At 44.3% G+C, this 27,427-nt stretch overlaps 1 long non-coding RNA gene across 1 annotated transcript in view; it reads right to left on the bottom strand.

The window, feature by feature from the left end:
- Positions 1-27,427, bottom strand: part of LOC126101030 (uncharacterized) — a 676,417-nt gene that overhangs the window by 296,235 nt on the left and 352,755 nt on the right. Inside the window, exon 3 of the long non-coding RNA XR_007522246.1 lies at positions 18,353-18,406. This is a non-coding gene — a long non-coding RNA (uncharacterized LOC126101030). The remainder of the gene's footprint in view (positions 1-18,352; positions 18,407-27,427) is intronic.

Raw genomic sequence — 27,427 nt, forward strand, 5'->3', positions numbered from 1 at the left:
AGAAAACGATTTACAGAGTTGCGACGTAAGAACCCATTTGTGCGAGCCTTTGAGAGCAAAGACAGCAATGAAACCGTTGAGATGGTGCTACAATTAAAATGTATTGCAGTGCCATTACGCCCGTGGAAGATGTCTTATCCTCAGGTGCTACCAAATTTGGCAGTGAATTAATACGGAGTCGCTCCAGTAATGGACAAGCTGTCGGGTTAATCACTGTGCCAAAGGACGGCGTTGAAAGTTACGGTAATTGGGCAATTATTTCTGGCGGTAGGCAGGTGCAAAGCTTGGACTGAAGCCAGTGAGCTACAGTGATTGGGGAAGATGTGTGCTTGCATATTTATCTTCAAGATCGGATATGCAGTGCGCTAGAACATTTAATTTTATGATATTCATTAGTCCTTCTTATCCATTTGCACGTACATTCTGTTATGGTAGCAGGACTCCAGGGATTGCCACCCTCGGGTTCGTTTAGTTCTTTCTTAACAGGAATATAGACAGCCCTCCGCTAACAGGCATAACACTTGTCCACCTGGTTCAGCCGTTCCGATACTTTTGCGCTTGGCGGTCGTAAATAACTGACATCACAAATTGGTTCAAATGGCTCTGAGCACTATGCGACTTAACTTCTGAGGTCATTATTCGCCTAGAACTTAGAACTAATTAAACCTAACTAACCTAAGGACATCACACACAGCCATACCCGAGGCAGGATTCGAACCTGCGACCGTAGCGGTCGCTCGGCTCCAGACTGTAGCGCCTAGAACCGCACGGCCACTCAAGCCGGTAACCGACATCTACTGAGACCTTTATGGAGCCGCCTACACACCTACCAGGACGTACTATGAAATTACACTCGTTAAAATGTCTGGTATCACTGTTGTGAAGTGTACTTTATGTTTTCCTTTATCGGAAACTTCTTTCTAGATCCAGAATGAATCTTTCACTCTGCAGTGGAGTGTGCGCTGATACGAAACTTCCTGGCAGATTTGGAAGATAGGAGACGAGGTATTGGCAGAATTGAAGCTGTGAGGAAGGGTCGTGAGTCGTGATTGGGTAGCTACGTTGGTAGAGCACTGCCCGCGAAAGGTAAAGGTCCCGAGTTCGAGTCTCGGTCCGGCATACAGTTTTAATCTGCCAGGAAGTTTCATATCAGCGCACACTCCGCTGCAGAGTGAAAGTTTCATTCTGGAAACATCCCCCAGCCTGTGGCTAAGCCATGTCTCTGCAATATCCTTTCTTCCAGGAGTGCTAGTCTTGCTGGGTTCGCAGAAGAGATTCTGAGAAGTCTGGAAGGTAGGAGACGAGGTACTGGGAGAACTGAAGCTGTGATGAGGGTCCCGAGTCGTGTTTGGGTAGCTCAGTCGGTTGTGCTCTTGGTTCAGATGGATAGAGCGTCTGCCATGTAAACAGGGGATCCCAGGTTCGAGTCCCAGCCGGGGCACACATTTTCAACTGTCCCCATTGATGTATATCAACGCCTGTCGGCAGCGTAGGGTCTTGATTTAATTATCATTTTAACGCCGGCACGGTAGCTCAGCGTGTTCGGTCACAGGGTTAGCTGCCCTCTGTAATAATAGTAATAAAAAAAAACTGAGTTAATCGATCAATGACGAATTTAAAAACGGGTGTCTTACGCCCGCCCCGAGCAGATGCAACGAACGAAAGCGAACAAAATGACATTAAAAAGAAAGAAAAAAGTCGGTAGAGCACTTTCCCGCGAAAGGCAGAGATCCTGAGTTCGAGTCGCGGTCTGGCACACAGTTTTAATCTGCCAGGAAGTTTCTTTCTACATCTTGTTTTGACACTAGGATATCGCTACATAAGAACAACTGTAAAAGTAAAGCATTTTCAGTGCGTTTCGATGTAGCATGCTGTGTAATCAAATGGCTCTGAGCACTATGGGACTTAACATCTGAGGTCATCAGTCCCTCAGAACTTAGAACTATTTAAACCTAACTAACCTAAGGACATCACACACACCCATGCCGGAGGCAGGATTCGAACCTGCGACCGTAGCAGTCACGCGGTTCCGGACTGAAGTGCCTAGAACCGCATGGCCACACCGGCCGGCGCTGTGTAATAAATCGTGTACGTGACAAAGTGTTCTTAGATCACTGTTCAGTCTGGCAACGTGCCACAAAGGTTAGAGTTTAGATAGTGACTGCGTTTCCATTTTACGGCATGAAGGGTTGTCAGCACAGGAAATTGCGTGCGGAATGAAGTTCTGCCTCTTAGCGATCTCCTATGTCCAAAACCACCACCTCTTACAACTGCGCTATCCGATCAAAAGTATCCGAACACCTATTAGTGACCATTAATGTGGGGTGAGCGTGTCCAGCCTTCACCTTTACAACGGCCTCAACTCTGCTCAGGATATTTTCAGTGAGGTGTCTACCTGTCTGTGGAGGAACGGCAGCCCATTCTTCCTCAAGAGCTGATACCCGAGACGGTAGAATATCGAGCGAAGTCGACATTCTAACTCATACTGAAGGTGTTCCATTGGGCTGAGTCCAGGACTCTGAGCAGGCCAGTACTCTTCATAAATGCTATTATCCACAAACCAATGCCTTGCAGATGCTGGTTAAGCTGCATTGTCGTGTTTATGCAATCAATCATGGTGTCTGAACTGTTCCTCTACTTACTGTAAAATGTTCTCATATCTTTGCACATTTAGCATTTTCTTAAGCGCAGTAAGTGGGCCACGTCATTAACCACGAAAGAGATCCTTCTACTATAACACCATCTCCTCCATACTTTAAGAACTATGGCAAGTAACCTTCTCCAAGAGTTCGCCAAACCCAAACCCTCCCTTCGAATTTGCACAGGGTACATCGTGATCCATCGTTTCCACTCGTTCACCTCCTCAATCGTCGCTTAGCATTGATCACAGAAATGTGTGGCTTATAAGGGTTGCTCGACCATTATACCCATTCTTTTTATTCCGTATGTACTCATCGTCCTAGGTGGACTAATAGTGGCACTGTTGTCTTCACGAATGATTCCTTCCGCTGGTCTCGTGCGAATTTTTACAGCCACCTCATCAATGCGAGACGGTACCTGTCCTTAAGTACATGATATTAGTTCAGCTATGGTTGTTCATTTGCATTTCCACTTCACAAGCACATTGAAACGTCCCCTTTGAACAATTTCTACACGACTGTGCTTAAACTGACACACAATATTTTTAGCGCAACGCAATCTGACTATCAAAAATCCCTACAAAAGAATGGCCCAGACAAACATTAAACTATACGTTTCACAAATCACTTACCTCACAAAAATCTTCATTACTCGAACTACTGCAATACAGCGAGCGCCACTACTGCCAGCTAAATAAAAGATTCAAACTACTGAAGGCACTAACTACTGATAGGCATAGTTAGCAAATGAAAGATTTTAATAGAGAACAAACAATGTATTTACCTTAATAGTGTTGAAAAAGCATAATATACATAGCAATTCATAATATCCATTCTGTACTCAAAAGTCCGCCATCTCATTTCCCACATCCACCACTGCTGGCGGCTCACCTCCAACTGCGCAACGCTACGCGCTGTTCACATCCAGCTGATTTTCATATAGAGCGCTACGTAACGTTGCCAATAAGAAAACATAAACAGCCTACTTACATAAAGAAAACATAAACAGCCTACTTACAACATCACCAATACTCGACCTGGGCAGCTCTCAAAGTTTGAGAAGACTGATTTGTTACTCAGATCACATCCAATGACTAATCCGTCAGAAGTCACGAAGATCTCGTGACGAGCCCATTGTGCAGTTAGTGCTTCCCTACCGACAACACAGTAGTCTCCGCCTTCTTTTACACTGGCGGGTACGTCTCTCTTGACATCTAGTAGGGTGACCGGATATTTTCGATCAGATTAACTTCAGATTATGTATGACGGCTACCCAGAGGAGGATGCAACAGAACTGGGCGATTTCTTGTTGAAGAAACTGGGAGAGCTGCGTCAACATAGACAGTACGCGGCCAACTGTGCAGAGTAAGTGTGAACTCATGCCATCCGTTACGAACAACGGCACAGAAAACCAGTACAGTGGTGCGCGAAGAACGTTCGGAACGGAACACCTGAAATAGAAATTGGATCAGTGGCGCTAGGTTCTTTTCCTCGATGAATCCAGGAACTGTCGGACGCTTCTTGATCGTCGTAGAAGTACACTACTGCCCTTTAAAATTGCTACACCACGAAGATGACGTGCTACAGACGCCAAATTTAACCGACAGGAAGAAGATGCTGTGATATGCAAATGATTAGCTTTTCAGAGCATTCACACAAGGTTGGCGCCGGTGGCGACACTTACAACGTGCTGACATGAGGAAAGTTTCCCACCGCTTTCTCATACACAGCAGTTGACCGGCGTTGCCTGGTGGAACGTTGTTGTGATGCCTCGTGTAAGGAGGAGAAATGCGTCCCATCACGTTTCCGACTTTGATAAAGGTCGGATTGTAGCCTATCACGATTGTGGTTTATCGTATCGCGACATTGCTGCTCGCGTTGGTCGAGATCCAATCACTGTTAGCAGAATATGGAATCGGTGGGTTCAGGAGGGTAATACGGAACGCAGTGCTGGATACCAACGGCCACGTATCACTAGCAGTCGAGACGTCAGGCAACTTATCCGCATGGCTGTAACGGATCGTGCAGCCACGTCTCGATCCCTGAGTCAACAGATGGGGACATTTGCAAGACAACAACCATCTGCACGAACAGTTCGACGAGGTTTGCATCAGCATGGACTATCAGCTCGGAGACCAGGGCTGCGGTTACCCTTGACGCTGCATCACTGACAGGAGCGCCTGCGATGGTGTACTCAACGACGAACCTGGGTGCACGCATGGCAAAACGTCAGTTTTTCGGATAAATCCAGGTTCTGTTTACAGCATCTTGATGGTCGCACCCGTGTTTTGTGAATTCGCGGTGAACGCACATTGAAAGCGTGTATTCGTCATCGCCATACTGGCGTATCACCCGACGTGATGGTATGGGGTGCCATTGGTTACACATCTTGGTCACCTCTTGTTCGCATTGACGGCACTTTGAACAGTGGACGTTACATTTCAGATGTGTTACGACCCGTGGTTCTACCCTTCATTCGATCCCTGCGAAACCCTAAATTTCAGTAGGATAATGCACGACCGCATGTTGCAGGTTCTGTACGGGGCTTTCTGGATGCAGAAAATGTTCGACTGCTGCCCTGGCCAGCACATTCTCCAGATCTATCACCAACTGAAAACGTCTGGTCAATGGTGGCCGAGCAACTGGCTCGTCACAATACGCCAGTCACTACTCGTGTTGAAGCTGTATGGGCAGCTGTACCTGTACACGCCATCCAAGCTCCGTTTGACTCAATGCCCAGGCGTATCAAGGCCGTTACTACGGCCAGAGGTGGTTGTACTGATTTCTCAGGATATATGCACCCAGATTGCGTGAAAATGTAATCACATGTCAGCTCTAGTATATTTGTCCAATGAATACCCGTTTATCATCTGCATTTCTTCTTGGTGTAGCAGTTTTAATGGCCAGTAGTGTAGAACTTGGATCAGTGGCGTTGGGTTCTTTTCGCTGATGAATGCAGGAACTGTCGGACGCTTCTTGATGGTCGTAGAAGGATTTGGAGGCGGTCAAGTAACAAAGCACGCGTCAGGCACCAAGACCACTTCGTTCAGCAGGGAGATGGTTGGTCATGTTTTGGGCCTCTATGACGTACGCTCTTAATAGCTACCGAGGGATATTTGAGAGTTGTGTTTTGTCGGGACAGGATCCTTGAACTTATTTTGCAATCCTATACTCAACATTTTTGTGATGAGCCTGCCTTTCAAGAGGCACTACGTGAACACCTTCCCTAAGGGGCGGAAATCAACCGAATGGAGTGGTGTGCTGTATTTGCTTAGATGAATCTGGTGATGCGTAGCACTGGAGAACAGCTATCCAAGAATGAATCAGTTTTGAGAAGCAACGTTTCGTCCATATTCTGCACAAGGAGGATAACAGGATGATACAATACGCGCAGTGGAGCAACACGGAAGTGAGTGTTATACCGTAGCAGATTTCGATTCTGCATATGCAGAATAATGTGTACATTCGTGCAGACTTATTGTTTTCTTTTCACAGCTGACAGTAATTTTGTGTTTTAGTTTCGTAAGGCTTATTCTTTGATCCCTGGTCCCCTTGAGTCTAAGCCCAACAGATTCACAAACGTGTAGTTGGTACAGAATGAATCTTCCGATTCACCAGTCTGTGGCTAAACCATGTCTCTGCAATATCCTTCCTTCTAAGAGTGCTAGTCCTGCAAGTTATGCAGGTAAATTACTGTGAAATTTGGAAGATAGAAGAGGCACTGGCGAAAGAAAGGCTCTGGAGGCAGGTCACGAGTAGTATTTGGATAGCTCACTAGGATTGTAATGACAAAGATTTTTGTCAATAAAAGTTATGAAAAAAGTTGATAACAGCATTGCTTGTGAAATGCAAGGTTCCGTTTCAAGGCTCGCTCCAGAATAAAATTTCAGTTTACCAGATATAAGGCACTTGCTGAAGTATCCATCACTATTTCAGCGTAAATTTATGTAATTTTTGCATTATTTCTTATAACGACTCTAATCCTTGTTGACAATGACATTAATTCGCTGGCGTGGGTCTGTCTCTCAGTGTTTGTTTTACGTTCACTCTTGTGTGGACCTACTGGCGGAAATACGTAATTTTGACTGCTCTCGTGATTGTACATATTTTTCTGTATCATTCGTTGGATCACTGATTTAGGATCTGTGCCTTTTAATCACGGCAAGACGAAGAATAATTATTGATAAATAAGGTACATTTAAAACTAGTCAATCATTTATAGCGTATTCCGGTTTCCGTTTAATTGCTTTATAATAGGTATTTCATTGTGGCGTTTAATATTATTGACTACCCGTGCTGTTGCGGGGGGTATGAGTTGTATAGTTATCATCGCATGCCAGCAGAAATATGTAAGACCGCTCACGCAATCTGTTCAGTTAAATTAAACGCAAACATAAACTAATAAAATAGTTATATAAAAAATGACGCCACATCACTTCATTGAAAAAATTCATTTACCCGTCGAAAATTTAATCAATGTTATCGGGAAACTTCTAGCTGAGAGCGAAGGAACTTCGTACGTCTACAGCTGAAGAAAAGCTTAAAGTCTGTGACAGCGTGCCTATTATGAATCCTGAATCCTTGTTTCGATCTTTTTATATAATTGACAACATTTTTGTAATTGAACTGTAATAGATAATATAATGTCCTTGGTTAATATTAACAACTAATAAGACATATTAAGAATTGAAATCACTGTTTATTGGACAATTTCAGCCTAACAATACTAGACTTCGACCTCACATTTGTAATTGTCTTTATAATACTGGTTTCATTCTGGAATGTTTCTCGTGAAATGTACTGAATTTCAAATCAAATACTGCTTCTGGCAACCAGCATTCCTCGTCAAGCGCGCGAAATTGCTGATCTGAAACACATGAACCACGAAGTTACTGACGCGTTTCGTTCATAACTTCAGATTACCTTCCGTTCCCGTAAAAAATTAATATGTTTTCTTCTTACCTCCCGCCGACATTTATCTCAATTTTAATAACCACGATGTTCAATATTACTCGTTTCACTGAAGATTCTGTGTATCTCGCATCGCGCCACGCTTCCGTACTTGACCTCCGATTTTAGCGTCTGACTTAATACTGGCGATGTAAAAGATTCACGCTCTCGGAACGACAACGACCAGCGACAGCACATCTCCTAAAGAAGGTGGCACACCGATCGATATCGCACCGTTATACAGAAAGTTACTCACGAGCAATCCCTATTGAATTTATTCGTGGCATGGCATTCGGACTTTATACTGAAGATAGTGCTGTGGGTGTACAGGTCGGGGTGGCCGAGCGGTTCTAGGCGCTCCAGTCTGGAACCGCGCGACCGCTACGGTTGCAGGTTCGAATCCTGCCTCGGGCATGGATGTGTGTGATGTCCTTAGGTTAGTTAGGTTTAAGTAGTTCTAAGTTCTAGGGGACTGATGACCTCAGTAGTTAAGTCCCATAGCGCTCAGAGCCATTTGAACCATTTTGTGTGGGTGTATAAAGCTATAGCCGTAATCGTTTCGGAATAACCATAGGTACAGAACAAGTCAAAGCAGAACATGTGTGGATAAAAGTCCCCCGTCAAGATTGCAAATTTTCTTTACTGATTACCAGTATCGGTTAATTACCGAGCCATCTTCAGATCAATCTAAGACGTTGTTCAGCGTGTCACACTCATTACACATCGCCGTATTTTCTAGAGCTAAGTCTCCCAGGTTAAATAAAAAATACTGAAGCGAAAATCTTAGTTGGTTATGTAAATTGACAAATTGACAAGGTTGTCAATTTACATAACCAATTAAGATTTTCACTTCACGAGTTTTTTATTTAATGTGGGAGACGTAGCTCTAAAAAGTACGACGATGTGTAATGAGCGTCACAGACTGAACTACATTTTAGATTGATCCGAAGATGGTTCGGTAATCAGCTGAATCCGGTAATCAGTATAGAAAATTTGCTATCTTGACGTAAGATTTCTTATACACACGTGTTTGAAATCAACAGATGGCAAATCTCCCCCATTGACAGTGTCAAAGAATAAGTCGAAGTAGGGTTTAGGGAGGAGAGCGTTTTTCTCCACTTGCAGAGTCATGAACTAAATGTAGTTTTTCTCCATTCCAATTGATTTCTAGAACCTCTTGACACCAGCACCTGGGGTGCTAGAGGTCAGCCATGTGGTTAAGTGCCGGCCGCGGTGGCCGTGCGGTTCTAGGCTCTGCAGTCCGGAACCGCGGGACTGCTACGGTCGCAGGTTCGAATCCAGCCTCGGGCATGTATGTGTGTGATGTCCTTAGGTTAGTTAGGTTTAAGTAGTTCTAAGTTCTAGGGGACTGATGACCTAAGATGTTGAATCCCATAGCGCTCAGAGCCATTTGAACCATTTTTTATGGTTAAGAACAGATCAAAGTGCAGGCAGCAGTGAGTTTTTCTCAACAAGTGAAGTCGCGGCTTCAGTATCGGTTTTCTCCGTTTCGATTGCTTTTTGGAGAACTCGTCTTCCCCTCCGACTACTCTTAACGTCGGTACGTAGGAAGTCATAGGTCAGCGAGGTGGGCGGATGCCACCGTGTGTGTGTGTGTATGCGTGTGTGTATTTGTGTGATGGAGTGGAACCTGCCCCGCGGGCCGCAGGTCAGCGCTGCCGTGATACGACGTGGCCCCAGCGCGTCCACCGGCCCACCCGCCCGCCGCCCACGCAGACGGCTCTCCTCGTGCCCGCGCGTGGGCGTCGGCACGCTGACCTTGACTGGCCGTGAAGCGCGGATGAAAGCGCTGCCCGCGCCGCCAGACGGAACGAGACTAATTATAAGGGCGCAGTCGCGATTTCGCCGGCTGCCTCGCTTGCCTCGCTGGCCTACAATTAAGTGAAACCGCGCGTTACGTCCACCTGGCGCCGGGCACCGGCCGGACGCACTTTCGTTATTCACAGGCCTTTGAACTCTCGCGGATATCGCGTGTTGCGTAGTCGTGGCGTTCGTCCTCGTGAGGATGGAGCGTACTTTTCAAATAACGATCAAAAAAGAAAGGGCAGATATACACTACTGGCCATTAAAATTGCTACACCACGAAGATCTCGCGCTACAGACGCGAAATTCAACCGACAGGAAGAAGATGTGATATGCAAATGATTAGCTTTTCAGAGCATTCACACAAGGTTGGCGCCGGTGGCGACACCTACAACGTGCTGACCGGAGGAAAGTTTTCAACCGATTTCTCATACACAAACAGCAGTTGACGGCGTTGACTGGTGAAACGTTGTTGTGATGCCTCGTGTAAGGAAGAGAAATGCGTACCATCACGTTTCCGACTTTGATAAAGATCGGATTGCAGCCTATCGAGATTGCGGTTTATCGTATCGCGACATTACTGCTCGCGGTGGTCGAGATCCAATGAGTGTCAGCAGAATATGGAATCTGTGGGTTCAGGAGGGTAATACGGAACGCCGTGCTGGATCCCAACGGCCTCGTATCACTAGCCGTCGAGATGACAGGCATCTTATCCGCATGGCTGTAACGGATCGTGCAGCCACGTCTCGATCCATGAGTAAACAGATGGGGACGTTTGCAAGACAACAACCATTTGCACGAACAGTTCGACGACGTTTGCAGCAGCATGGACTATCAGCTCGGAGACCAGGGCTACGGTTACCCTTGACGCTGCATCACAGACGGGAGCGCCTGCGATGGTGCAATCAACGACGAACCTGGGTGCACGAATGGCTAAACGTCATTTTTTTCGGATGAATCCAGGTTCTGTTTACAGCATCATTATGGTCGCATCCGTGTTTGGCGACATCGTGGTGAACGCACATTGGAAGCGTGTATTCGTCATCGCCATACTGGCGTATCACCCGACGTGATGGTACGAACGTCTCGGTCACCTCTTGTTCGCATTGACGGCACTTTGAACAGTGGACATTATATTTCAGATGTGTTACGACCCGTGGCTCTACCCTTCATTCGATCCCTGCGAAACCCTAAATTTCAGCAGGATAATGCACGACCGCATGTTGCAGGTCCTGTACGGGCCTTTCTGCATACAGAAAATGTTCGACTGCTGCCCTGGCCAGCACATTCTCCAGATCTCTCACCAACTGAAAACGTCTGGTCAATGGTGGCCGAGCAACTGGCTCGTCACAATACGCCAGTAACTACTCTTGATGAACTGTGGTATCGTGTTGAAGCTGCATGGGCAGCTGTACATGTACACGCCATCCAAGCTCCGTTTGACTCAATACCCAGGCGTATCAAGGCCGTTATTACGGCCAGAGGTGGTTATACTGATTTCTCAGGATATATGCACCCAGATTGCGTGAAAATGTAATCACATGGCAGTTCTAGTATAATATATGTGTCCAATGAATACCCGTTTATCATCTGCATTTCTTCTTGGTGTAACAATTTTAATGGCCAATGGTGTATGCAAGACCTGTCGCGCAATCAGCTTCACAGCTCATGCATTCAACTTGAAGAGGAAATTAAGGATTTGTTACATTATTGATTTGGGCTTAAGAAAGCCAAAGGCACCTAATTCTGCACTGAGTTTTCTCACGATAATTTGAATATCCTGACGTGGAATAAGCGTTTGACAACTCAAAGTGGGAATACAACAATCAAAAGAACAATAGGAATGGCACACTTTGATAAAAAAGGAAAAAAAGGAGGACAACAGCTACACGTCCTGTCAACAGCGAGGTCATTATATCGACACTATAATCCGCAAGCCACCTAGTGGTGTGTGGTTGAGGGTACTTCTGGTACCAGTAACTGATCCCCCCAACCCTGCCCCATTCGCGAATAGCGATCGGGGATTGTTGGTGGCTCTAATCTCTCGAATTGTCTGAAGAGGCGCCAGACGATGGTCGGTTACCAGCCTGACTTGTCACCTGCTATATGTACCGACAATCAGGAATGACTGTCTGTTCATAGCAGAATAGCAGAACCACTTTGCTTGTCATCCGTGGTACCCTTACAGCACAGCGACACGTGGACTACATTCTACGCGGCGTTTTGTTGCCCTTCACGGCAAGCCATCCTGGGGTTACATTTCAGCAAAATAATGACCGCCCGCACACTGCGAGAGTTTCTACTGCTTGTCTTTGTACTTGACGAACCCTAGGTTGGCCATAAAGGTTACCGATCTCTCCCCAGTTGCGAACGCTTGGAGCATTATGGTCAGGACCCCCAACCAGCTCGGATTTTGACAGTGTAACGCACCAGCTGGACAGAATTTGGCACAGTATCCCACATCAAGACATTCAACAACTTATAAATCAGTGCCAAGTCTTATAACTGAAGGTCCAGTGGTGGATGAATGCGTTATTGACTTGCTCAATTTGTGTATCTCTTTCTCGTGAATAAATCATCCACTTTTTCTACATTTGTAGTTATTTGTTTGTCTGTACATGTACGTCACATCTACTTTTCTTGTCTCAGAATGTATTTGAACTTCTCCAAGAGAATACTGTGAATTCACAATCGAATGTTTTTGATAAGAGACGGAAAATACGGCTGGGAAGTCGATTTGGTCTGTGGGATAGATTGTGACCGGTGCTGTCTCATTATGCAAGACATTTTTCTTGTTGATTACCTTGAAGAGAGCTTAATGGGTACAATGACGACAATAAGAACTAGTGCACTTATTTACGTTATTATTACTTTCAGGATACTATGCAATTTTTATAATCCGGTAAATACAGTCATTATACGAAATTTGTTTCGAAAGATCGACTGAATATACGTTGTTAACAAGTAATCTATTTTCTCCTACTCATTCATAATAACTGAACTCTAACAGATGGAAGAATCAAATAACGGATGCGACTCTTGGACTGGAGAGTGAAATATTTTTGCAATCCAAGGTAATTTTCTTGCCAAAAAGCATATTTTTGAGATAGGCAAATCAAGGGATCTGAACAGCACGCTGATGGAACGTACACTCGGTTCACAAGATTTGCCATCCTCCAACTTCTACCTACACCCACAGGTAAAGTAACGTGTAAGTGGAAAACAGTTCTTATTATGATGGGACTACATCGGAAAACTAACGCAGTTTTGATCTAAAAACAGGATTTCACAGTCAGAGCAAGAAATTTTTGTCTTTGACTATGAGGCAACATGTCCATTCCGTTTGAGTGACCCATGGCTTGACGTCATGCAGTTTGGTCAGGTCGCACCTTCTGTTAATTCAAGTAGCTTAAAAAAGTCACTTTAAAAAGTCATTAAAATATTCAAATCAATAACAACAGCAAGTGTGACAGTCACTCATTACACGAAAGCACGACAAACACAAAATCGTATGTTAAAAACAAACAGTTGGAAAAATCGAATGATGCGAATTATTATTTTTGTTTTGTTATTGAGGAAAACCGTAAATGCAGTTGCCTGGAAAGTCCATTTTTGGGTCCACCACCTGAATGCAAATATGAGCAGTTTTCCTATTCTAGCCAGTTGTTCACCTTTCCCCTACAAAGTGAATGTAATGTCGCAACAAGCGTAATTGTTCATATGTAGTCTTTGTTGTGTTCATGCCGACAGACACCCCCCCCCCCCCCCCCCTCAACTAAGTACCGCTAAGAAGGCCACCGAACACAGCCTATCCATCATCAACAGCAGTGCCACGTAACGTCACTGCATGAAATACGGCAGAGACGTTACGGGCTTGACTCAGGACATTGATGTTGATTCTAGTGATCAGTGACTGAATGCCATCAGTTCGGCTTCCTTTGCCAACGGAATACTAGTGATGAAAATTTCGTCCAGCACAAGGATTTCTATGTGGTTGCCTCTGATCGAGCGCCACATAGCTAGTAAGGTCGCTGTATTGCTACAGTGATTCGGTCGACACCGAGATAACAAAAGTCATGGGATAGTGAAATGCACATGTGCAGATGCTGTATTATCGCACACACAAAATATAAAAGGGCAGTGAATTGGCGGAGCTGTCATTTGTACTCAGGCAATTCGTGTCAAAAGGTTTCCGCCGTGATTACGGCTGAACGACAGGAGTAAACAGACTTGGAATGGTAGTTGGAGCTAGAAGCGTGGGACATTCTCTTTCCGGAACCCTTAGGAAATTCAATATTCTGAATCTACTGTGTAAAGAGTATGCCGAGAATACAAACTGAAGGCATTATTCCTCACCACGGACGACGCAGTTACCGACGGCCGTCACTTAACGACCGAGAGCAGCGGTGTTTTGCGTATGGTTGTCAATGTCAACAGACAAGCAGCATTGCGTGAAATAACCGGAAAAATCAATGTGGGAAGTACTACGACGTATCCGTTTGGACAGTGCGGTGAAATTTGGCGTTAATGGGCTACGGCAGCCGACGACCGACGCGAGTGCCTTTGCTAACAGCACGACATCACCTGCAGTGTCTCTCCTGGCATCGTGACCAATTCGCTTGGCCTGTTCAGACGAGTTCCGAATTCAATTGATAAGTGGCGACGGTGGAGTTCGAGTGTGACACAGACCCCATGAAGTTATGGATGCAAGTTGTCAAAAGGCACTGTCGAAGCTGGTGGAGACTCCATAAGGGCATGGGCTGTGTTTACATCGAAAGGGTGGATGCCCTGGTCCAACTGAACCGATAATTGGCTGGAAATGGTTATGTTCGGCTACTTGGAGACCATTTGCAGCCATTCACGGACTTCATGTTCCAAAACAACGATGGAATTTTTGTGGATGACAATGCGTGGTGTCACTGAGCCACAATTCTTCGCTATTGGGTTGATAAACATTCTGGTCATTTCGAGAGAATGATTTGGCTACCCAGATCGCCCGACATGAATCCCATGAAACATTTATGGGACGTATTCGCGAGATCAGTCGTGCACAAAATCTTGCACCCGTAATATTTTCGCAATTATTGACTGCTATAGCGGCAGCATGGTTCAATATTTCTGCTGGGGACTTCCGACTTGTTGAGTCCGTGTTACGTCCAGTTGTAGCACTACGCAAAAGGAAGTGCGAGACGATGTTAGGAGGTACCCCATGACTTTAGTCACTTCAGTGTCTGTTGCTAACAGGCTGGCCTGCTTCATGGTAGCCGACCGCTGTGGCTGAGCGGTTATAGGCTTTTCAGTCTGGAACCGCGCTGCTGCTACGGTCGCAGGTTCGAATCCTGCCTCCGGCATGGATGTGTGTGATGTCGTTAGGTTTAAGTAGTTCTAAGTCTAGGTGACTGCTGACCTCAGATGTTAAGTCCCATAGTGCTCAGAGCTATTTGAACCATTTGGTTCATGGTGCACAGTACCGGTTGCAGGTTGCCCACCTAAGGGCCCCAGAAGCAATAAAATTTGATTTCATGTAGGTAAAGATCGAACGAATTTAAAAATTTTAACTTCTGTCATAATCTGTTCCTTAAGAGTGCTAATCTTATGTCAAAGGCTTTAAAGAATAAGACACTGTCAGAAACAGTGCATGCGTCTCGAAACAGGGTAACCCGTTGAGCACAAATTACCCAGACAACATTCATACAGTATTTGAGAATAAGAGCACTTAATGACTGCCAACGAACTTGACACATAATTTCAAGCTTTTTCTCGCTGACTCCTCCTACAATATGACGAAAAGAAAAAGTTTATGTCTTACATCGTGCAGTAATACTGCAGCATCAGGCATGACGTTTTAATTTATTGCTTCTTTATTACTATCTTTATTAGAACATTTCTTGCAGACAGTATCCGCGTGTACCACTGAATGTATCTGAAAAATCAAATCATTGTACGATACGTAGTTCATTAATTACGACACAGATGTGTGAAAAATAGCTTTTGCTTCAAATGGAACGCAAATTACCTCGGCTATACTCGTCCAGTATCTGATAATGAGCGCCCTTAGCGACTACCAATAAATTTTAAGCAAAATTTTGAAACTATTCCACACTTTTCTTTGCTGGTAAGCTTAACATAAAATATTTAACACCTTACTCATTAGTAAAGTCTGAAACTGCTTTGCACGCGGGAGTTCGATTATTTAAACAATCCGTAGTGGGGAATTTATGTTGTGGATTGGCAAGACAGCCAATCCACTATGAGGAAGCCGAAAGGCACGCGTTTAAGCTCACGCAGGCTGGCGTGAGGTCTGGAACAGGACACGGATTTTAGACTTCAGAAAAAAAGGAGGTAACTGGTAGAATACTTAACTTTAATCCATAATAGGTGAACATCGCTCTTGACGGTACATGTTTTACAGCATCAATAGTAACTGGTAATGGCGCCTTGCTAGGTCGTAGCAAATGACGTAGCTGAAGGCTATGCTAACTATCGTCTCGGCAAATGAGAGCGTAATTTGTCAGTGATCCATCGCTAGCAAAGTCGGCTGTACAACTGGGGAGAGTGCTAGGAAGTCTCTCTAGACCTGCCGTGTGGCGGCGCGCGGTCTGCAATCACTGATAGTGGCAACACGCGGGTCCGACGTATACTAACGGACCGCGGCCGCTAGTTGTACTGTGAAGTCATGATGTATAAAATATTTGTTGCTTTCCTGAGGAACAAACAGTTCGAAATACATGGTGTTTCAAAAAGAATATATGTCTCTCGAACGCATATATTTATTATATCATACAGCTACGAAATTTAGGATATATATTTGTTGTATGTTGTATGTTAACCGGGGACCTAGAAACGACGGAGAGGCTCCGTCCCCGCTGCAGCCGCAGTGCTTCACAACCCCACGACGACTACCGCAGTCCACTTCACCCCTCCGCCGCCCCACACCGAACCCAGGGTTACTGTGCGGTTCGGCCCCTGGTGGACCCCCCCCCCCCCCCCACGTAGCGCCTCACAACAGACGAGTGTAACCCCTATGTTTACGTGGTAGAGTAATCGTGGTGGACGCGTACGTGGAGAACTTGTTAGCGCAGCAATGGCCGACATAGTGTAGCTGAGGCGGAATAAGGGGAACCAGCCTGCATTCGCTGAGGCATTTGGAAAACCGCCTAAAAACCATCCACAGACTGGCCGGCTCACCGGACCTCGGGCGGATTCATGCCGGGAACCAGGCGCTCCTTCCCGCTCCGGAAAGCCGTGCGTTAGACCGCTCGGCTAACCGGACGGGCAGGATATATATTTACGAATTTCTCAAATTTAGATTACGGATGTTCAAAATGTGTTCCACCAGCGACACGACCGATACCATTTCGATACTCGAATTCCTCCCCTACTCGGATAAGCATGTGCATTATCGCTGATGTTATGTTAGTAAGTATCTCGTTCTTCAACTCTTCTAGGTTCTGTTGTAGTGTTGGTGGATAAACGGCGCCCTTAATGAAACTCCACAGGAAGAAGTGACAGACAGACAGTGTAAGCCAGTTGAGAAGTACTAAGTCGCCGGCAGTTTGACGACCAATCCAGTGGCTCGCGAGAGTTTCATTCAGATATTCACGCACTTGATGATCCCCGTGAGGTAGTGCCCCGTCCTGTTGAAAAAATGAAGTTGTCCTCCTTCAGGCTCGGAAACAACCGGTTTTGTAACATAACAAGATACTGCTGACCGTTAACCGTATCTCCATCAAAGACGAATGGTCTGTAAACAGGTGAGCGGGATATCGCACTAATCACCTTGACTTCAGGTGAATCTCGTACATGTTCAATGAGTGCATACGTGTTTCTGTTAAGTCCAAAATTCCAACATTGTGTTTGTTTACTCTCCCACTAAAGTGGAAAATTGCTTAATCACTGAAACGACGCATTGTGCAACAGCGTTATTATTGTCAACAGCACGTTGAAGTTCCGAGCGGTTCTAGGCGCTACAGTCTGGAACCGCGCGACCGCGACGGTCGCAGGTTCGAATCCTGCCTCGGGCATGGATGTGTGTGATGTCTTTAGGTTAGTTCTAAGTTCTAGGAGACTGATAACCTCCGAAGTTAAGTCCCATAGTACTCAGAGCCATTTGAACCAACCACGTTGAAGCTCGTCAGGAAATGCCACACGTTTACCTTTCTCGTCATGATGTAGAGCCTGTAATAGCTCAACTTATACGGCTTTATAACGAAACGACGTCTCAAAACATGCCAAATTGTTGTTGTAGGCCGTTATATCTCCCGATTGGCATAGCGAGTAGGTCTACAATTGAAAGCGGTATGAATTCGTGCGGCATTTTCGTTGGAAACAGGAAGGCGGCCAGGATTCTTTCCTGTACATACAGTCCTGGAATGTTCCATCCATTCGGAGAATCAGTTTGGTACTTCAACCTGAAACATCTTTGCACTGTTATCACAGCTTCTATTCTGTTCTTGTATTAACTGTTTATTGCTCAAGGCTATAGTCTAGACAAGCACCAACACGAAAACACAAAATGATTTCTGTTGCGAAGTAGCCATTTTGCAACGTGTGGCCGGCCGAAGTGGCCGTGCGGTTCTAGGCGCTGCAGTCTGGAACCGCGAGACCGCTACGGTCGCAGGGTCGAATCCTGCCTCGGGCATGGATGTGTGTGATGTCCTTAGTTTAGTTAGGTTTAAGTAGTTCTAAGGGGACTAATGGCCTCAGCAGTTGAGTCCCATAGTGCTCAGAGCCATTTGAACCATTTTTTGCAACGTGTGACGGTAACCAAGCAACCAGAAGGGAACCGACATCTGGTAGCAATGAATATAAACTAGACAATGTACTTGTTCCTCCAACAAGCGAGATATATATTCTTTTTGAAGCACCCTGCGTAAACCAGTTTGTTGTGACGTTCGCATCGCATTATACTTGAAGTTAACGGAACGTATCGCACTTACCAATACAGCTCTATGATGAAACACCCTTCTCAGCTTGCAGCAAAGTTTATTTCCCTGCAAACAAAAAAAAAGTATCCGTCAGTTACGATTAATTTAATAAAATGGTAACATTAAGTGCTGGAATGACATCAATGAGGGGCAAAACGACGACACCGATTTCATATTGTGGATTTAGACAGGGGAAACTAATAAAGAAAAGGAGTCCACGAACACATGACATGCGACACGCCATCAACAGTACCAGCTGACAAAGTAAGAGATAGAAAAGCGCGTGACGTACGTGAAGAGCGAAGCGTTACAAATGGCTCTGAGCACTATGGGACTTAACTTCTGAGGCCATCACTCCCCTGAAGCGTTACAGATGACACGTTTGGAGGTTGTCATATGAACTCGGCGGTGTATATTCCTCGCATAACGTCTCAAAAGTGACATTTTGCTAATTACAATGTCTATCTTCGTCATATAATAGCCGTACTCCGTCATTCCATCGTTACGAACGTAACATTAATTGTACAGTTGGCATTCACCTATTAACACAAAAAAACCAAATAATATCAACAACATACAAGAAGGTCTGATGATGCGAGCTGTGTTGATATGTCCTAAACAGAGGAACCGGAAGCATTACAGATATAACAATATCTTCACTTTGCTTCGAATGACCAAAATTCGAAATTTACCCTAGGTTTTTTAGCAGTCCTTATTTACCACATTTCCTACATCGTTTATTTTGTTTAGTAAATCACAACTTAACATTTTATTTTTATATACTTTTTTGTTGATCTTTCTATTTTTTGATGATAATGTTTTGTGAGGAAACAAATTTTATGTTTGAAAAATCAAGTGCGTTCACTCTTGAAACTTGTGTTACGTGCAAGACCGTGAAAGAACCTAAGTGGCCAAATTTCCGTAATATGAAAGTAAACGTGTAACAAAATAGTCTTGCTAATGGACATCTAAAAAGAATTTTATTTCATAATCAATAATAATTTGTGCCGAGCTCGAACTCTAATACAGAGTCCCGTTCTTTGAATACAGTGCTCTTACTGACAGTTATGGAAGCACGACCCATCTCCACAGCTGCAAGAGCATTGCCTGTCAAGTGTTCCAGTCGGGCTTAGAATTTATTTTATCAAGTAGTTTCCACAAGTTTATAATGTGATCATGAGTTAACTTGGAGATCATGGTTTTCACAGAAATGATGACACTTCATCACTACCCTATGCATGTCAAAATACAGAAGTTCTGGAAATGAAATCGGAGAAGAGAAACTAAAGTAGAACCCTAATATCTGAAGCCGAAATGGAACATTTATGTTATGCCGGTACAGGTAGTTCAGATGTAGACACCTTTGGAAAAAGATGTAGTAAAAACAAGACTAAATATGTCATTATTTTTTATAGTGAAGAAGTAGTTTTATAATAGCAGAGACATATTTTATTTCGCCTCGTACACGCTCGTGTGAATGGCTACATCACTGCGACTGACGTGCACTGTTTCGGCACGCGAATAACATGCTGTTATCATTTTGTGTCGGTATGTTAGCCCGCCTGATGAAGGAAGCTTTGTTCTGTTGCCGAGACATCGTAAATATCTGTCAAGAAATTTCAGCCGTTCCTTCGAGTACATTTTAGTTATGGTATACACTAGAAAACAGGAAAATGATTACTTGTAGATGCGCGCACAGCCTTTTCGGTTCTATTTATACTGATCTGTACTGTGTAATGTTATTGTTGTGGTCTGCAGTCCGAAGACTGCTCACATGCTGCTTCTTGCATACGTCTGTCCTGTGAAAGCCTCTTCATCCTTGCATAGCTAGCACAAGCTACATCCATTTGAACGTGCTTGATCGCCCTACAGTTCCCCTCATCCCCTCCCCCGCATTTCCCTCCGTTACCAAACTGACGATACCGTGATACCACAATATTGGTCCAATTAAACGATCTTCTTTTAGTTAAGTTGTATCACTTATTTCTTTTTCTTACCAGTCGAAACAGTACTACCTCGTCATTAGTTATCCGATCTATCCATCAGACATTCAGCATTTTTCTACACTACCATATCTCTACAGCTTCTGTACTCTTTTTGTGTGAACTGTTTATTGTCCACATTTCACTTCTGTTCGAGGCTACAGTCTAGGCGAATACCTCCACTAAAGACTTCCTAACATTAAAAAATTAGTTTCGATATTAACATATTTATCGTTCTCAGAAACGCTTTTCTTATTACTGACAGTATGCATTTTATACCTTCTCTATACCGGCCATCGTCAGTAATTTTGCTGCTTTTAATAACAATACTCATCTACTACTTTTAGTGACTCAGTGACTTCCCTCACATCGCCTGACGTTGTTCGATTATATTCCGTTACCGTTGTTTACCTTTGTTGATGTTCATCTTAAACTGAACTTCAAGACACTATCCATTCCATTCAACTGATTATCCAAGTTCTTTGTCGTCTCTAACAGAATTACAATATCATTGGAAAACCTCAGTTTTATTTTCTATCCCAGAACTTAAATTACCTTTCTACACTCATGCTCATAAATAGAGGATAATGCTTATACATGGTGAAACAACGCTCTGGTGGGCGGTTTGCGGGTTTAAATCACCTCGGGGTATGACCATGCGGTGCATTTGACCTGCCGTCGTCGCACGGTGGCGCTGGCAGCAGTCCACATACGCAGAGGTGTGTTGGTACATGTCAGAGGACGGTGCAGCGAGTAAGTGTGCAGACGTTTTCAGACATGCTAATGGTGACTGTGTTTTGAAAATGGCTCAAAGTACACATATTGATGACGTTATGAGGAGTAGAATACTAGGGCGACTGGAGGCTGGTCAAACCCAGCAGGTCCTTCGTGTGCCACAAAGTGTGATCTCAAAATTATGGCAGCGATTCCAGCAGAGAGGAAACGTGTCCAGGTGCTACAGTGCGGGACGTCCACAGTGTACAACACCACGAGAAGACCGACATCTCGCCATCAGTGCCCGCAGACGGCCACGGAGTACTGCAGGTAGCCTTGCTCTGGACCTTACTGCAGCCACTGGAACAGTTGTCTCCAGACACACAGTCTACAGACGACTGAACAGACATGGTTTATTCGCCCGGAGACCTGAAAGCTGCCTTCCACTGACCCCTGGTCACAGGAGAACCCATAAAGCCTGGTGTCAAGAACACAATACATGGTCATTGGAACAGTGGTCCCATGTTCACAGACAAGTCCAGTTATAGCCTGAACAGCGATTCTCGTCGGGTTTTCATCTGGTGTGAACCAGGAACCAGATACCAACCCCCTAATGTCCTTGAAAGATACCTGTATGGAGGTCGTGGTTTGATGGTGTGGGGCGGGATTATGATTGGTGCACGCACACCCCTGAATGTCTTGACAGAGGAACTGTAACAGGTCAGGTGTATCGGGACTTCATTTTGCACCAGTATGTCCTTTTCAGGGGTGCAGTGGGTCCCACCCTCCTCATGATGGATGATAACACACGGCCCCACCGATCTGCCATCGTGGATGAGTACCTTGAAACAGAAGATAGGCGAATGGAGTGGCCTGACTGTTCTCCAGACCTAAACCCCATCGAGCAAGTCTGGGATTCTCTCGGTCGACGTATCGCTGCACGTTTTCAATCCCCTAGGACACTTCAGAAGCTTCGACAGGCACTGGTGCAGGAATGGGAGGCTATACCCCAGCAGCTGCTCGAACACCTGATCTAGAGGATACCAATCCGTTGTGCGGCCTATGTACGTGTGCATGGTGACCATATCCCACACTGATATCAGGGTACATGTGCAGGAAACAGTGGCATTTTGTAGCACATGTGTTTCGGGACGGTTTTCTCAACTTATCACCAATACCGTGTACTTACAGATCTGTTTCGTGTGTGTTCCCTATGTGCCTATGTTATTAGCGCCAGTTTTGTGTTAGTGCCACGTTGTGTGGCACCACATTCTGCAATTATACTTAATTTATAAGCATGAGAGTATATTTACCAATGGTTTCCGTTGCTCGCTCAACACACAGGTTAAAAAATACCGGGAATAGGCTACAAGACACGTATCATTCCTACCTACGTGTTTACTTTCATATACTTTTACTATTATTACAAGTGTAGTCCGTTTTCCGTATACGTTGTAGATAACATTTCGCTCCTTGTGTTTTATTCTTCCTATCTTCAGAATATCGAAATGTGTTGTTCTTTCAGCGTTATTATAAGCTTCTCGCAAGTCTACAGATGCTATAAACATAAGTTTACCTATCCACAATCTGTCTCTTAAGATAAATCATGGGGTCAGTATTACCTCGCAAGTCCCTGTATTTCTCTGAAAGCCAAATTGATCTTCCTCAAATTCGCCTTCGAGCAGTTTTACCATCCTCCTGTGAAAAAAAAGTTGTTAGTATTTTCCAGCCATGATTTATTAAGCTGACGGTACTGCAGTATTAACACCTGTATGGAACTGCCTTTTTCAGAATTATAACTATTACATTTTTCTAGAAGTTAGGAGCATTCCGTCTGTCCACATCTTGCGCAACAGGTGGAATATTAAGATAAGGGTTCAATGATTATGAAGGAACGTCGCTCTCTCCAAGCGCCTTTTTTGGTCTATAGGTTTCTCAGAGCAAATTCTTCTTGCAGTATCATCTCTCCCGTTTCATCCTCAACTTCCTCTTCCGTTTATATGATATTCAGGATTGCTATGTGGCGCTTCTATTAAGTCTTTCCACATTTCAACCTTTCCTTCTTAACCTGATACTGGCTTGCTATCTGAGCTCTTGAAATTCTTACGGGTTTTACTTTTTCTCCAAAGGTTTCCCAGCCATTCATATTACTATGTCTCTCCTCTACCCATTAATGCGTTTTCCACTTACAGTATACATTAGCAAATCCAATACCAATGGACGCTGCGTATGTTTTCTACTGCACAAATACTCCCGGTTACTAGTGATCGCCTTCAAATTAGGCCACATTTGAGTATAGACACATCTGTATTCGTTCCCTTCAGTGACAAAATCATCGTTGCGTATAGTTTTCTGTGAATGCGCTAAGTGCCCCGTTCCTCTCGTTTGTACCTCTTCCAGCTTCGAAAACTGAATTTTCGAAAACATAAAACGTCGTACGGTTCCATAGCAGATGATTAAGGTGTATGCTCAAGAACTGGGATTTTTTTCTGGTTGAAAATTGCTAGTTTCATCAAACTTCGTGCACGACTGAGATGTTCTAAGCGATACCTTTCGATGGGGGTACAAGGGCGCGTCTGTAATAGAGTACTAATTCCCTAACTCCGAATTCAACAAACGTGCTGAAACTTCTTACACCGGCAGGATCCGGAAAGTAGTCACGGACTAATATGCACCAGTTACCTATGGTTGTTAATTAATATACTTTCTCTCCGTTCAACACATTACTTTTCTCCCTTGGCGTGTTGGTTTTTTGTGTAACTAATTTCGGTGTTCTTACGCACATCAAACATCTTTATATAATTGCTAAGGTGTGATTTTTAAAATTTTATCGACGTGGTAGACAGAAGACATATTTTCAGTGTTCGTCCGAATCTGGTATTCCACATATCATAATATTCTAGCGAAGTGCAGAAAGTGAGTACCTATTAGACCATTATCTGCAGCCCCTTACAACTTTTTCAGTCTTCGATATAATGTGATAGAGGGAATCATCATACTGGACATTTGAAAATATATCTTTCCTGTAGCTTACAATTTTTTTGTTCGTCTGGATTGCATATATTTCTAAAGTTATTTCCGGTCTCAGTTCCAGTGAACCTTCTGCATATCGAGTATGTCAGCTACAAGAGTCACCCGTGCAATTATATAAGCAATATGCATGGTACGCCGTAGAACAGTATGTTGTTGTGCGACGCAGCACGCATATTGCTTGTAGAATTTTAAGCGTTACTCTTCTGGGCTGTACACTCAAACCTGAAGATAGTTCTATAGAACAATTTCTTAAGTAGTGAAATTCTGTGTTATATAGATCGTCAAATAAATTTGTTGTACAACCATTGTCTGCGGATCTTCCCCAAAAAAGACAACATATCAAATGTTTTTGGGGTACATCTCGTTCTTGAGGAAGACATCATTGTAAGCATACCAAACGAGTATGTGTAAATCGGGATATACTGAACCGTTCCCTCCCAATTACGTAGGAAAATAAAAGAAAGAAACAGGAGAGGAGGCAGCTATAAGTGATCCGTCATCACCTCTCGGGAGGTGGGCCCGTCAGCAAGTAAGAGGCAGGTAGGTAAGCAGACGGGTGATAGCATCAGAACCAAGGCGGAGGTAGTGCCGAGCGCCGGCATTCCCCTAGGCCGCGTCCCAAACTACACGAACTGCTTACCGCTGCTTCCAATTAAAGACCCACTGCTGCATCCCCGAATAATCGGCCTCAGGTGTACGCTCGACAGCGCCTCTTGTAAACACGACGATACAGGATGTTTTCTTAGATTTACGGATACGGAAGTTTCCCCGGCAGAAGCAGCTTCTGGGTACCGTAAGAAACGTCACAAATTATATAAGATTTTAATCCAGTCCGATAATAAGGGACTGCCTAAAATAATACAGTATTTACAAGATAAAAACGTCCACCTTCTTAAGTAAGACATAAATTTCCTGTTTCGTGCTCTCTCGAACCCCTGATTACGGACGTTGTCAACTGGCACATATGAAGTTACCGTTTTCTGTGAATGAAGGTCAGTGTAATATGGATGTGTCCACCTTTCACCTTTATGACGGCTCGAACTCTGCTGCAGGTGTTTTCAATAAGGTGTAGGAAAGCCTGTAGAACAATGGCAGCTGATTTTTCCTCAAGGCCTGAAACCAGATACGGCACTCACGGTGAACGCTGGGCCAGGAGAGAAGGCGACATTCGAAGGTGTTCCGTTGGGTTCAGGTCGGGACTCTTAGCTGGGCAGACCATTTGAGGAGTTTTATTGTCGACACAGATACTGCTTTATGACACGTTGCATTGTCATGCTGATACAGTCATCAGCTTCTAATTGTTCCTCCACTGTGCGCACACTCTTTTTCTTTTTTTCGAATCATCAGTCTTCTGACTGGTTTGGTGCGGCGCGCCATGAGTTCCTCTCCTCTGCCAACCTCTTTATCCCAAAGTAGCACTTGCAACCTACGTTCTCAGTTATGTGCAGGGTGTATTCCTGTCTCCGTTGAGCCGTGGTAAAAATTGCTGTTTTGAACAGCGCGCCGCAGCGGGTAGTGTGAAGCAGTCGCCCTCCGTTTCTGGCGGTGGCGCCGCTGTGGCAATCGCAGCTTTGGTGTCTCCCTCTGGTGGGAAAGGGGAAAGGTTTGCCTGTTCACGTGCATTCAAGGGGCGCTATGAGCACGGCGAGTCAGTCTGAGTCTGGTCAGTTGGTCAGCCGGGTCAGTGTGGGGCAGTCAGTGTCTGTCTGTCTGTCTGTCTGTCGTCCGTAGTGCTAGTATGTGTTAGGCATCGGCTGGCCGGTGCGAGCTGCGACGCCGTGAGACGGGAGTTCGGCGCGACTTCCTGCGTCCGTTGAAGCGGCTGGCAGCGGACGGTTCGGGAGGGCGTTGAGGGTGCTGCGCCAGGTCATCGCCAGACATCGCAGTTTATTACAAGTTAAGTGATTCGTGATATGTTGTTTCGTTTACTTGTTAAATTCTACTTATTTTCTTGGTCAGTCCCCCGTCCGCATTTATTTGGCAGCTAGTGTCTGTCTGTCTGTCTGTCGGTGTGCCGTACGTTAATAGCTGCCTCTGTCATGTTAGTCGGATTTGGTGTTGACGAATTTATTCCTTGAAGTGTAACGGCCGAATTCCTTAAATATGTTTTTATCTTGCTATCATCTTGAGAGGTGTTATATGTGTAATGTAGAGCATGTTTGTATATTTTATGTAAGACTGCATTTCATGGGTTTTTATTTAAATGGTCATTTTAGTATATTAAGTTGCCACTCTTCCACCATAAGAGTTTTTTTTTTAAAAACAAGTTGCACTTTCGGCAGCAAGTAATTTTTTTTTAAATGTGAGTGTGTTGTACCATTTCCATCCCTCTTACGGGTGCATAGTTTATGTGTTCGTGTGAGTTTTTACAATTTTTAGTTTAAAGTAATCTGGTGTGTTGCAGATTTGCACCAGTGTAGTCTTTCAGAGGTTGTTGTGAGCGGTCGTGACTACGGTCGTGTTAAAAGGGAGCTGCAAGCTTCTCAGCCCGAAAGCTCTTACTGTAAATAAAAAAAAAAAATTGTTATTTCTGCCTCTGAATAAATTGTAACTTGATATTTACAGGTGCTTTCTGATTATAATTTTTAAATCTGTTCTTTTTTTTTAAAAAAAAGGGTTTTAGGAATAAAATTTCCATTTGTTGAAAGAAATTTGTTTCCATCAGTTACCCACTGGCAACTACTTCCACGCTCACATAGTGTGATTAAATGTGTTAATGTTCTTGATGAATCGCTAGTAAATAAGTAAATTCTTGAAAGAAAAAGTTTTGAAAGTAAACTCTACAGTTTTTGTTCCCTGCAGCTCCCTCTAGTACCATGGAGATCATTCCCTGGTGTCCTGACAGATGTCGTATCATCCTTCCCTTTCACCCTCGTCAGTGTTTTCCATATTTTCCTTTTCTCACTCATTCTGCGCAGAACCCTTCCCATTCCTTACCTTACCAGTTCACCTAATTTGTCGCCATCCGTCTGTAGAACCACATCTCAGATGCTTCGATTCTCCTCTGTTCCGGTTTCCCCACAGTACATGTTTCAGTACCATACAATACTGTGCTCCAAACGTACATTCTCGGAAATTTATTTCGTAAATTAAGGCCTATATATGTTAATAGTAGATTTCTTTGGAATGATCTTTTTGCCAGTGTTAGTATGCGTTTGGTTTTCTCCTTGCTCCGATCGTCAAGGGTTATTTTGCTGTCTGGAGTCATAACTTTATTTACCAGGTGATCAAAAAGTCAGTATAAATTTGAAAACTGAATAAATCACGGAATAATGTAGATAGAGAGGAGCAAATTGACACACAAGCTTGGAATGACAGGGGTTTTATTAGAACCAAAAAAATACAAAAGTTCAAAAAA

Source organism: Schistocerca cancellata, chromosome 9 (genome assembly GCF_023864275.1).
Source record: "Schistocerca cancellata isolate TAMUIC-IGC-003103 chromosome 9, iqSchCanc2.1, whole genome shotgun sequence".
In the NCBI taxonomy this organism is placed as follows: domain Eukaryota; kingdom Metazoa; phylum Arthropoda; class Insecta; order Orthoptera; family Acrididae; genus Schistocerca; species Schistocerca cancellata.